This window comes from Myxine glutinosa, chromosome 6 (genome assembly GCF_964187855.1).
Source record: "Myxine glutinosa chromosome 6, kmMyxGlut1.1, whole genome shotgun sequence".
Classification (NCBI taxonomy): Eukaryota; Metazoa; Chordata; class Myxini; order Myxiniformes; family Myxinidae; genus Myxine; species Myxine glutinosa.
The window spans coordinates 114880724-114894698 of record NC_136266.1 but is presented as its reverse complement, the minus strand read 5'-3'; the positions used below and the strand labels follow the sequence as shown (position 1 = coordinate 114894698).

The 13975-nt window shown below is 43.8% G+C and overlaps 1 protein-coding gene across 1 annotated transcript in view; it reads right to left on the bottom strand.

Annotated features, from left to right (window-relative positions):
- LOC137430212 (DENN domain-containing protein 3) overlaps positions 1–13975 on the bottom strand; it is a 219002-nt gene that overhangs the window by 133842 nt on the left and 71185 nt on the right. The window lies entirely within an intron of this gene.

Genomic DNA, 13975 nt, shown 5'->3' with positions numbered 1-13975 from the left:
AGTTAAAGAATCATTTTCTCAATCATCTATTCCATATTTTGTACAGTGTGTGTGTGTGTGTGTGTGTGTGTGTGTGTGTGTGTGTGTGTGTGTGTGTGTGTGTGTGTGTGTGTGTGTGTGTGTGTGTGTGTGTGTGTGTGTATATGTGTGTGTGCGCGCCATTGGTTATCTCCATAAACGTGTGTGTGTGTGTGTGTGTGTGTGTGTGTGTGTGTGTGTGTGTGTGTGTGTGTGTGTGTGTGTGTGTGTGTGTGTGTGTGTGTGTGTGTGTGTGTGTGTGTGTGTGTAAAATATGTGCAATATGTCACACAAGATTCATGTACACAACATGTCACATGTAACATGTGTATATAATACAGCATGTGCACAATATGTATATATGTATATGACGCATAAAATAATATGTGTGCATGCAATACACAGCATATTATGTCATGCAAAACAAAACATGCCAAAGCAAAAGAAAAAAACAAAGCCAAATGTGTATAAACCACAATCGTGCATTGTACATGCGCGTCATGACGCCTGCACGTGTGCGCGCGTGCATGCCTTCATCATCGTCACCGGTCCTCATCTTTTTCAGGTCCTCCTTCTACTCGGGTCCTTTAGCCTGGTGTTGGCTTAGCGGTTAGGGTGCTGACTTGGGATCCTAGGATCCTGGGTTTGAATCCCGGTCCATCGCTGAATTAACGCCAGGGGTGTTGACTCAGTCTGTCATCCTTCCGAGGTCGGCAAATTGTGTACCAGTTCACTGGTAATTCCCTGTGTGTCGCAAGAGGCGATTAACAGGGTTGGTGGCAGGAAGGGCATCCGGCCATAAAACATTGCTTCAGAAAGGGGACCTCGATGTCCGAAAAAGGCCAAACCCTGCTCTGCGGGGAAAAATGGCCTCTAAAGGTGGTTCTTCTACTCGGGTCCACCAAATCTCAGGCCCCCCTTCCACTCGGGTCCGCCAAATCTCACGCCACCCCCTTCCACTCGAGATCTGCCAAATCTCAGCCCCCCACCCCCTTTCCACTCGGGTCTGCCAAATCTTAGGTCCTCCTTCCACTATAGATGCACCGAATTCCAGGCCCCCCTCCCCTACCACTCGGGTCCACCAAATCTGAGGTCATCCTTCCACTCGAGATCCGCCATATCTCTAAATCTCATCCCCCCCCCCCCCCTCCTCCACTTGGGTCTGCCAAATCTCAAGCCCCCCTCCCCCTCCCTGTGCATGCGTGCGTGTCCTTCTTGATGGGTTAGAGTTGGCAAAACTTATCAAGCCACAGGCACCTCCTTCTCTCCCCACCAACGCCACCCACAAAGCTGTTGTATTCGGCATGTTACTGGATCTCACAAGTTCAGTTCTCTGCAGGCATAATATTGCTTAACGTGAGTCGCCAAATCCCAAGCCCTAGCTCACAGCATAATAAGGTCAGAGAAGCCGCCAGGTTGGAGAACCCAGCAAGCAGCCAGGTCGGAGAAACACAGCAAGCAGCCAGGTTGGAGAAACACAGCAAGCCGCCAGGTCGGAGAAACACAGCAAGCCACCAGGTTGGAGAAACACAGCAAGCCACCAGGTCGGAGAAACACAGCAAGCTGCCAGGTCGGAGAAACACAGCAAGCCGCCAAGTCGGAGAAACACAGCAAGCCGCCAGGTAGGAGAAACACAGCAAGCCGCCAGGTCGGAGAAACACAGCAAGCCGCCGGGTCGTATAAGCACAGCATGCCGCCAGATCGGAGAAACACAGCAAGCCGCCAGGTCGGAGAAACACAGCAAGCCACCAGGTCGGAGAAACACAGCAAGCCGCTGGGTCGTATAAGCACAGCATGCCACCAGGACTGAGAAACACAGCAAGCCGCCAGGTCGGAGAAACACAGCAAGCCGCCAGGTCGGAGAAAAACACAGCAAGCCGCCAGGTCGGAGAAACACAGCAAGCTGCCAGGTCGGAGAAACACAGCAAGCCGCCAGGTCGGAGAAACACAGCAAACCGCCAGGTCGGAGAAACACAGCAAGCCGCCAGGTCGGAGAAACACAGCAAGCCGCCAGGTCGGAGAAACACAGCAATCCGTCAGGTTGGAGAAACACAGCAATCCACCAGGGCAGGCTGCGTCCCAGACGATCCATGTAACCTACGATGCCACATGTACGTTGCTCCACCCCATCAAAACCACCGCCCACGGTACGAATCCTCGATCTCACCTTGTTCTCTCACATCCTCAATGGATGGAGTTCTACAGAAGGAGGTCCGTCAAAGCCCGGGCCCTCGGGCCTCGGGTCCTCCCACCTGGCAGCACGGGGCCCACAAGTGCCACCAAGCTCCAGAGCCAGGCTGCCCAAACGGACAGGGAACGACGTGACACCGACCTCCATCTAGTCCCATCAAAGCTGCCGTTCTCAGGTCAATCTTTACTGAGTTCGAAACTGATTTATTCGACAGAGGTCCTCGTCCTCTACGTCCCAGGCGAAAGAGAGGCTCCACGACTGGCAAGTCGTACCACTTCTAGTACAGGCATTTTACGAAAAATAGCTGTGCAACCTCACACAAATTGCAACAAAAACAAACTCAACGATTGTCGATTCCTGGATATGTCTTCTATCACATGAAAAAAGTCGAAAGGAATCGTCTGGGGGGAAAATTATGAAAACCATCAATGTTTAACCCTACCAAAAACGGATTTTTTTTGCCACAAATCAGTGTTCTTGCATGGTTGTTCAAATGACTTAATAGTATATACCATGCTTAATGTTTGGTGAAGAGGATTTAAATCAATGAAGAATTCAAGTTTATAAATAAATTCAGAACTTCACATTGTCAGCATCATCATCATCATCATCATCATCATCATCATCATCATCATCACATGGAATCTGTAGCGAGTTCGTGCAGCCAGATCCCCTGCAGTTTCCACAAGCTAGAGTACACTCAATGTTATTATTCTTGCATGTGCATCTCAGGGTGCTGCAGTCAGCCACACAGTTGCACCTGATCACCTGAGGCAGTTTTTCAGGAGCAGGAGCTATAGTCACGTGAAAAAGTAAGTACACCCCATGTAAAGTTTTAACTTTTTCAACATATTTCAACATACAGCTATTTGATCTTCATTTCAACAATATTGATAGATAAAGGTGATATAATATAACAAATATCATGAAACATTTACATTTTGTAGTCCATTGTATAATTGAAATAAACATAAATGCAAATTTCGCATGTGGAAAAAGTAAGTACACCCCTACATTTATCACTACTTCAAATACCTAAAATTAGAATCAGGTGCACCAGCTCAGGTGCAAATGATTAGAACATCGTTAGAGAGGATCTTGGAGGAACCTGTTTTATTTAAACCTCAGAAATTTAGTTTGGTTTGCTCTTTGTTGTTGAAGTGTGCGGCGTCACCATGCCTAGATCAAAAGAGCTCTCTGAGGCCTTCAGAAAGAAGGTTATATATGCCTACGAGTCTGGGAAGGGATTTAAAAAGATCTCCAAACAATTTGAAATCAATCATTCGACTGTCCGGAAGATCATCTACAAGTGGAGAAGATTCCAAACAACTGCCAACTTGTACAGGCCAGGCCGCCTCAGCAAATTCAGCCCAAGAGCAGACCGCAAGATGCGGAAAGAAGTCTCCAAGAACCCCAGAATGTCATCACGGGATCTACAGGTAGCTCTTGCCACTGTTGATGTCAAAGTGCACGAGTCTACCATTAGAAAGAGGCTGCACAAATTTGATCTACATGGGAGGTGTGCCAGGAGGAAACCGTTGCTGTCCAGAAAGAACATCAGGGCAAGACTAAAGTTTGCCAATGAACACCTAGGCAAAGTCCAGCACTCCGGGAACAATGTGCTCTGGACAGATGAGTCAAAGGTAGAGCTATTTGGCCACAGAACCAGAGACATGTTTGGCGAAAACCAAAGACAGCTTTTGACCACAAGAACCTGATACCAACTGTAAAGCATGGTGGTGGAAATATTATATGGTTTGGGGCAGCTTTGCTGCATCAGAGCCTGGGCAGCTCACCATCATAGAATCCACTATGAATTCTTCATTGTACCAGAGGGTGCTTGAGGATAATGTGAGGCCATCTGTCAGAAAGTTGAAGCTCAACCAAGGGTGGACCTTGCAACATGACAATGACCCTAACATACCAGTAAATCCACCAAGGAATGGCTGAAAAGAAAGAAATGGAGGGTTCTGGAATGGCCAAGACAAAGCCCAGATCTAAATCCCATTGAGATGTTGTGTGGGGATTTGAAACTAGCTGTGCATGCAAGAAAACCCTCAAACATCGCACAGCTGAAAGAATTCTGAATGGAGGAGTGGGGAAAAATTTCTCCCAGTCGATGTCAGAGACTGGAAGACAGATATAAGAAATGCCTACTTGAGGTTGTTTCTGCCAAAGGGGGCAATACCACCTATTCGAGCCAAGGGTGTACTTACTTTTTCCACATGCGAAATTTGCATTTATGTTTATTTAGATTTTACAATGGACTACAAAATGTAAATGTTTCATGATATTTGTTTTATTATAATCACCTTTATCTATCAATATTGTTGAAATGAAGATCAAATAGCTGTATGTTGAAATGTGTTGAAAAAGTCAAAACTATACATGGGGTGTACTTACTTTTTCACGTGACTGTAGGGCTGTCTGGAATGGCTCCGCAGTGATGTATTTGCGTTGGATGTCTCGCATGTCTGTGTACTGAAGCCAGAGCGCAGAAGTTCTGGATGACATATTTGCTGACTCAGCATACTTCTGAATGCGGTCTTTTATTTTTTCCAGGACATCAGACAGGCAAACTTCTTCAGCAGACATAGTCCCTTCCATAAGTTTCTTATAGAGGGAACAAGCTTCCTCCAGTTCCGGATTCTTGATTATGCCTGCAGACGGGTCATTTTGTTGTCTTGCAGCAGGTTTGGCAAGGTCAGGATATTCATTCTCATTGCTAACTGATCTGTCAGGTTTGTGTGGCAGAGGGGCATCAAACACATCTGCCAGCATCAGAGCATTCAGGGCTGCGTCAACTATGAAGTTTGCACGGACTGCTCGGGAAATGGCCTTGCCACTCAGCATATGAACCACTGCATTTTTGGCGTCGATCAACTCCATCAGTTCTTGTAGCCCGGTTGAAGCCATCAGGTGTCCGATGCATCCGAGAAAGCTCATTTCCGTATGGAAGCCTCCCAAACGCAGGACTACTCCTTTCAGATCACTTCCCTTCGACTCAGAGTTGATAATCATGAGAGCCTTCCACCAGAGCGGCTGATCAAAGGTTATGATTGGGGTGACACCATGACGTCGTGCATGCTCACTGATGAAAATCAGGGTCGAATATAATATGCATGTGCTGTCGCTGGAATTCATGTCTATCATTGGTAGAAACATGACATCTGCCTTGCCAGCGTGCTCACCACGACGTACGAACTGCATCATACCTGACCATGCAGGTCTGGGTGTACCAAACAGGATTGATGTCTTCCATAGGATGTCAAGATTCTCACATGAGTTCTGGACCTTTAGATTGAAGAGCTTCTGGTAGATCAGTGGCGTCATTCCGCAGCTTTCGTCTTTGTGATACCGTATCTGCACCCTTCCAACCATTGCAACGTCTAAGGAAGTTGCCTTAACCCTGGGGATTGACCGGCTGGATTGAGTTCCAGGGGTGACGGCAGCAATCATTCCCATGCCATGGAAGGTGCCATGGCCATCGAGCGTGCGAATATTATCTTCGACATTGTCGGCAGCATACTGGACAAACTCTGTCGTCATGTTAGGAATGTCTGTTCCGTGTGATTGAGCAGCATTTCGCTCAAATTGGAGCACCTGTTGGTATGAGCAGCAGAACCCGTGATGATGAAGGGAGTCGATGAGGAATCTTGATCCGAAGTGGTGATACAGTTGCACGCCCAAACCAAACTACAGTGGTGTCAGCAGGACTCTAGGTCTGGTTGCTTGCATCATTGCTTGTCCAATTGATGCCACTTTGACGCCAGCATTCTTTCCAGCAAATAGTCCTTCCAATAGTATCATCAGAGTATCTGGTAGATATTTGACGCCAGATTTTTGTGATTCTATGTCAATACAAGATGGATAGACTTCATGGGATGTTTCCATGGCTTTGATGTCTTCTTTGATCAGTTTAGCAGCTGCCTGTACAAGTTTTATCTTATATTCAGCAGTTAGTTTTCTGCTGCTGCTTTTTGTAGTATTCCTGTAACACCTCCCTGGCTGTTGTCCTGAAGGTAACCACGTTTGGCTTTCCATTCATCTCTGTCTGGATTATCCTCTCACCAAAGTGTTCATGCAGCCTCGTCTTCATGTGGGTGTAGCCATATGCCTCATGTTTTGTGTCTGACAGTTTCTGTTGCATAAGCGTAATGAGATCATTGACAGTGATCTGCTCGTCGTCATTTTCATCAAGATATTTTGCAACATCCAAGAATGCTTCAGTCTTCTCATCAGCTTTAGGCCTTCCAAGCTTTGCTCTCTTGGAGATTTCCGTGTTCATCTGCTGAGCCATGGGTATCTGCTTCTTTGTGCGGAAATTGATGCTGCAAGTCTGATGGTACACTGCATCTGCAGCGTGCAGGTCATGAACATGCAGAATTCGCGCCTTGACAGTATCTGACCAATCATCTGCTCGTTCGCGACATGTTGCCAGGAGCGTTTCTTTGAATTCAATGGTCTTGACTTGAAGAACTTCCTGCTTCTTCCTCTTTCTTCCAAACGTTGCTGGTCTACCACAAAAAAGGCAATCAGTCTGGAAAGAGAACCTCTCCTCAGATGACCTAATTACTTGTCTGTCATTGCTTGTGCTTGGCTTTGACTCTTCTTGCTTGGTGTCCTTGGCTATCTGTTGTGGGTGACATTATGTGTGGCGACAGTCTTTGTGTACCTTTTCTCCAGGCACAGTGTGAATGCTGTCTTTTCTTGCATTGCTGGCCTGGTTGATGGCAGAACTTCCCTTTTCTCCAAGAGTTGATGCCGTTGACCCTCTCTCGTCTATAGATTTCTTGCAGATGGCACACACTTCAGATACCTCCATGGCTGAAAACAGAAACCACTATCTACACTTAGTAAACATCAAACACTTCATATTATCACAACTGAAAGATGCCCATTGCAAAAAAATATAACATGGAAAAATATTGCTCTTACTGCTACTGCACGCTTTCTTACTAGGAACTTAACGCTACTTATTTTACAAAGTTTTGTTTTACTTAAAACGAAATCTTTTCAGAAGATACACAAGAATATCGTTTTTGACTCCAATAAAGAATGAGCATGACCTCTAATCATCAAAATAAGATCAGAATCAGATTCCCCACTGCTAAAAAAAAAAAAAAACTACATAGATGCATTGCATTATGCATTATTCTTATCTTGTTGTCCCAAAATGACCTTGATCTCGTAGAGTTTCTGTGACCTTATATCACCAAAGTAAGATCAGAATTTGATTCCTCGACCCCAAAAACTCATAAAAAGTGGTATTACTCATGATTGTTTTGCTTTTGATTTTTTAAATAACAATTGTCACTAAGACGGATAGCGGCCATATTGGATTTTGCCGATTTGAGAACTTCCCCCCAGAGGATCTTTTAAGACTTTTTTGGGGTCAAAGAGGATATATTCAGGGACACAAAACAAGTGAGCGAGTTTTTGTTGCAATTAGTGTGAGGTCTTAAATACAAAATGCCTGTACACTTCACTTGCCGCCATTGTGTTTGTGTGTTGTGTATTGTTGCGGTTTTGGACCCCCAGGAAGAACAAAGTACATTGAGTATACCAAATTATATTGTAGTATTCCATTTAGCTTTTAAATACAGTCAAACCTCGCCATCCACACTCACCTTTTAGACACTCTTTCTCTCCCTCCGTAGCGATATACTCCCGCGTATCCGCAGAAAAAATTAACCCCTTCCACCTTATCTTTTTAAACACTTTTACTGAGGATGCAACATAACAAAAGGAACAGTATAAAGGAACAAAATAATCTTTCTGAAGAAAAAGAAGGGTGAAAAGTTGAGGTGAAGAAGAAGAACCCCGTATTCATTTTCATCGTTCTGTTGCATCGGGGATTGCCATTGGGAACCACCATCGAACCTTTGCCAGGCCGCTCCACACACAGCAAAACACATTTATGGAAGACTGCACATTCCTGTCTTCACTAAGGCAAGATCAAATTATAATATAGACGTGAGGAACTGTGGGTGGCACCTGGGGGATCGATCACAATACTGTACTGTAGTGTACTGTACTGTAGCCTACTGTACTGTACAGGAACTCTAAACAGAAAAGCCTTCTTATTGATGGTCTTATATATTGATGGTGTTATATGTAATGTTACTTATTTGATCTTATTTTTCTCTTTTCTCTTTAAAAGTCTTATTTTTTAATTTATTAATGATTTTTGGATTGTTCTTATTTTTCTGTTTAAATGCCTTATTTTTTAATTTATTAATGATTTTTGGATTGTTCTTATTTTTCTGTTTAAATGCCTTATTTTTAATTTATCAATGATTTTTGGATTGTTCTTATTTTTTTTGTTTAAATGTCTTATCTTTAAAATGTAGGCCTAGCTATCAATGATTTTTGGATTGTTCTTATTTTTCTGTTTAAATATCTTATTTTTAATTTATTAATGAATTTTGGATTGTTCTTATTTTTCTGTTTAAATGCCTTATTTTTTAATTTATTAATGATTTTTGGATTGTTCTTATTTTTCTGTTTAAATGCCTTATTTTTTAATTTATTAATGATTTTTGGATTGTTCTTATTTTTCTCTTTAAATACCTTATTTTTAATTTATTAATGAATTTTGGATTGTTCCTATTTTTCTGTTTAAATGTCTTATCTTTAAAATGTAGGCCTAGCTATCAATGATTTTTGGATTGTTCTTATTTTTCTGTTTAAATATCTTATTTTTAATTTATTAATGAATTTTGGATTGTTCTTATTTTTCTGTTTAAATGTCTTAATTTTTAACTCATTAATGATTTTTGGATTGTTCTTATTTTTCTGTTTAAATGTCATTTTTTCATTTATTAGTGGTTTTTGGATTTAAATTCTGTAAGGCTGGAACGTATCTCATCGACTTACATGTTCGAATCTGTTCGTTGTTTGCAATTTCGCCAAACGCGGGGTTTTATAGGAACGTAACCCCCAGGGACGGCGTGATTTTACTGTATACTAGCCGAAACCCGTGGAACATCCACGGAAGGGAGGATGTGGTGTATGGATAGAGTGTACCATTATGGATGGCATAGGCCATAGGGGATTTGCTTGTCCGAGTAAGAGTTAGGAAGAAAGATGAGAATGAAGAGTGCGTATATGAACAACGATCGCCGACACCGGCACAAATGCATGCTCTGGATTGTCCACTCGGTGGACGGCTTGCTGTCGCCTTCGACTGTCCAATCAGATGAGACAGCTGGCTTAACGTCCTCTGATGCGACGTCACACCTGCGAGGTATCAGGAGGCGGGAACCGAATCCAAAACAGAAGCTAAAGTAAAGACCATCGGAGATCTCCTGCGGCAGCGTTTCTAACCGATGTGGTAAGTACAGTAAAGTACAGTACGTACAGTAAAGGACATTCTCATTGATCCGTTGATTAACTATAACTGACCTGCGCCGCCCTGCTGTAGCTTGACATGTTAGCAGGTACTCTGACCTTTTTCACAACTTCAAATGGCGTTTCATAAAATCCTGCTGTGACTCGACATGCGTCGCACCATAATCATTGGCTCATAAAACCCTACACTGCTACAGAGGATTATACTACCACCGGAAGCCGGCACTTGGTTGTCCACAGAGGGAGGGAAGAAACACACCATGTGGAATGAAAAACAAAATGCTTTAAAATATTCAAGAAAGAAACTTTTTTTTTCATTTAATATTCCGTAAGTATTTATTGTACGACTAACGATTGTCAAAATAAGAACCTGCTTTGGGCAATCGCACACTATACCGTCGAGGCCGCTTTTACAGAATAAGAAGGAAATAATGAAATTAATGCTTTCCTATTTACATCGTTGAGTCAATACGTCAAAAAATCATTTTTTAAACCTGTAATCACTGGTTGTAGGGAATGCAGATTTGACGATCAGCTGATTTATGTGTGTGTGTGGGTGTGTATTTTAGACTTGGACAATATAAGAAGGAAAATTGCTTTGCAATACATGCCCATTTGCAAGTTTCAGATCAATATCAGTAAGCAGTAAGCACAGCCCATTATTTAATGACACCACTCGACTGTCCAATCAGCGGATGGCTCGCATCGCCTTCGCCCAGCAGACGCCAATACGATGGCGTCGAAAGATGGCGTCATATCGGCCGTTAATCGGATGCTTTTGGGCCCCAAAGTCGACTAATTCAGATTTTTCGAGTCTGGCTGTACGTGATAAACAAAGAGCGCGGTTCGTAGATCGTAAATCCATTAGTGCCGTGGGCATCGGGTCACTGGGTGCGGCGTAAAAGGGATAACAAAGTCGAGTCCTTACGGTATTATTATATAGATACTGCATTCATGTGGCAGATATGCGTTATGAGTGTTTAATCAGAGTTGCTATATGTGCCTTTTCCTATTCCACATGCTTCCCGGTATCCATTTCTTACATTACGCACCACATACGTTCCCTCCGCCGCTAAAGTGTCATGTTCGCCAACAGCCCAGCCCACCATTCATAAATCCACGGTGCAAACGCTACTCAAAGCCACCCAAAAATGGTTTGGTGGACACATGGAGCCACGCATCATGCCAGATTGCTTGATCCATCATCTCGAGAGAGACTGTGCCAAAACCACCAGAGCCAATCACCAGGTCCCAGCAAAGGTCGGGCACCATCTCACCTATCTGGTATACTGCCAAAGTGCAACTTCTCCTACAGACTGAGGTGGGGACGCGAGCGGGCGGATACTAAAATCCAATAAAAGACAAATGAAAGTGAGTGTAAGTGAGTGAAAGAAAGCCAAGCCAAGTACAGACAAGGGTGTACTTACTTTTTCCACATGCGAAATTTGCATTTTTGTTTACTTAAATTATACAATGCACCACAAAATGTAAATGTTTCATGATATTTGTTATCTTATATCACCTTTATCTATCAATATGGTTGAAATGAAGATCAAATAGCTGTATGTTGAAATATGTTGAAAAAGTCAACACTTTACATGGGGTGTACTTACTTTTTCACGTGACTGTATATATACGTATATGTATATATGTGTATATATGTATAGGGTGGTCCAGAAACCCTGGGCACATTTTGAAGAATGATACCTGCAACAAACAACTACGTTCATCATTGTTCTTTGGTGCAAAACAAAACATGATAACTCGTAAATGGATGTGACCGCTTCAACACGCACAGGCATCACATGATACGCAATAGGATGAGGTGCATCAGATATGGATCGGGGTGAGCTCACTCACTGTGCTGCATGCATTTGTCTTTGCATTAGTTCAGTTCATTGTGAATTAGATGCCATACTATGATGGAGGATATCGTGAGACAGAAAATTTGCACTGTATGCTTGTATTCTGTATCTTGAAATTCGGCTGAAGTTCACAGATAACTTGTCAAAGAAGGTGGCGCCGACGCAATTTGACAGAAGAACCATCGGCAGATAAACAAGCAGTTTGATCTCCACTCAATGATGGCCAAATGTGGTTCATGCATGATGGGGCGCCTGCTCATTATGCTGTCGGTGTATGCCAGGCCCTTGATTTGAACTTTACAGACAAATGGATTGGCCGTCGTGGTCCGGTTGAATGGCCGCTGTGTGATTGTGTGATTGGTGGACAATTCTGTGAAGGAACTTTTACATGGGGTGTACTGCTCAGAGAAATGGGTTAGGTGTTGTGTGATTTGTCACACAAGACAAAAGACAAAAGTCTTGTGTGATTTCTTTGTTTGGGGTTTCCTCCAACACAAAGTGTATGCGAGGAATCCTACGACCCTTGGAGACTTGAAACAATTCACCCATAATGAGACTGCTGCCTTAACGACTGAAACGTGCAGAACTGCGTGTCAGTGTTTTGTCACGGCTACAGCTGTGCATAGACAATGAAGGAAAGCAGTTTGAACATTTGAACTGATCTGTTTCATGTATATTCGACTGATTTGACTGTTTAACCAATTGGAGCAGGAAATTAGAGCAGTCTCCCTTGACATATCACGTGCCTTCGATACGGTCTGGCACCCTGCTCTGCTCACCAAACTCTGCTCTTTTGGTATCAATAGAAATCTCCACGCATGGCTGGCGGACTTCCTCTCTAGTCGTAGTCAACGTGTCGCCCTGAATGGGTTTCTCTCATCTCCTCTTCCTGTTCAGGCTGGAGTTCCACAAGGCAGTGTTCTGGGCCCTGTGCTTTTTCTGGTCTTCATCAATGATCTCTCTGACTCTCTTGAAAATCCTCTGTATCTCTTTGCTGATGTCTCTACTCTCTGTCGCTCCATTCTTCATCCCTCAGATCGGCAGTCTGCTGCCTCCTCACTCTCTGCAGACCTGGACAAAATCACAGACTGGGCAAACAAGTGGAACATGTCTTTCAATCCTGACAAATCTCACACTCTTACGATGTCTCTCCGAAAAGACCGACTGGACAACCCTCCCATCCACTTTCTGAATAATCCTCTCCAAGAAGTTCTGTCACTCAAGCTTTTGGGTCTCACTCTCTGCCATGATCTTTCCTGGGAAAACCACATTTCAAATCTGGCCTCCAAAGCCAGTCGCCGACTGGGCATCCTCTGTCGTGCAAAGTCCTTCCTTGGCACACCTGGGCTCCTCACCACATACAAGGCTTTCATCCGCAGCTCAATGGAATACTGCTCTCCCCTCTGGGCTGGTGCTCCTGCCTCACACCTAGCTCGCCTTCACGCTGTTGAAACCAAAGCATTCAGAATCATTGGAATCTCCCGCGATGAAGCTAACTCCAAGGGCCTCTCACTCACTCACCGCAGGCAGGTTGGTGGTCTTTCCATCTTCTACCGACTCCTCTCTGGCCTTGCCCCCCCAGCTCTCTCTGGGCTCTGTCCCACAAATATTCCTACAGGTCGCACAAGATCTGCCTGCAACCCTCTTATGGTCAAACTGCCAAAATCAAGACTCTCTGCTCACCTTCACGCCTTCATTCCTCTCTTCTCCCACCTCTGGAACAAGCTCCCTCACTCTCTTCAATCCCACTCCACCCTCCAGGTCTTTAAAACTGCTGTTCACCACCATCTCTTATCTTCCCCCATCCAAAACCTTGATCTTTTCTACCTCCGCTAATTTCACCCCAATGCCACTTTTTTGAAATACCAACTTCTGTCCTGGAAGTCCTTGGTGTCCTTGTATTTTATACTTCTCCCTCCACCCCCCCCCCCCTTCCCACGCCTCCTCCCCCCAAGCCCTCTCCCTTCCACACATCTCCCTGCTCTCAAATGTTGTGTTTGTGTGCTTCCCCTTCTCTCCCCAGCTTGTTTTCCGCTCCCTCTTTTTGTGTGTTTTGTTTGTCTGGTTGATTTGTTTGTGAAGTAAATGTTAGCTCTTTCACGAGCCTCGATTCAGTATACAAAAAAAAACAAAAAAAAAAACAGTGATCATGTTTTGTTTTGCACCAAAGAACAATAATAAACTTAGTTGTTTGTTGCAGGTATCGGTCTTCAAAAGGTGCCCAAGTTTTCTGGACCACCATATATATATACACTCAACCCTCGGCTATCGCGCCTAATTGGTGCCACTATCGGTGCGCGTTAGCCAAAATCGCGATAACCAAACTGAAGAACGTATGGTAATTCTAATATTGGTGCCAGGACCCCCGAGTTGACCACATATTTAACGTATTTTTGCCACTTTTTTACCAAGTGTTTCTACCATATAAAGAAACATTAACATATGAAGAAACATTAAAACAAGAATCACAATATGTAAATAAAAATAAAATGGTAAAAAAAAGTACTTTTTTAACCATTTTATTTACCTTTTTGGGAACGATGAGGGG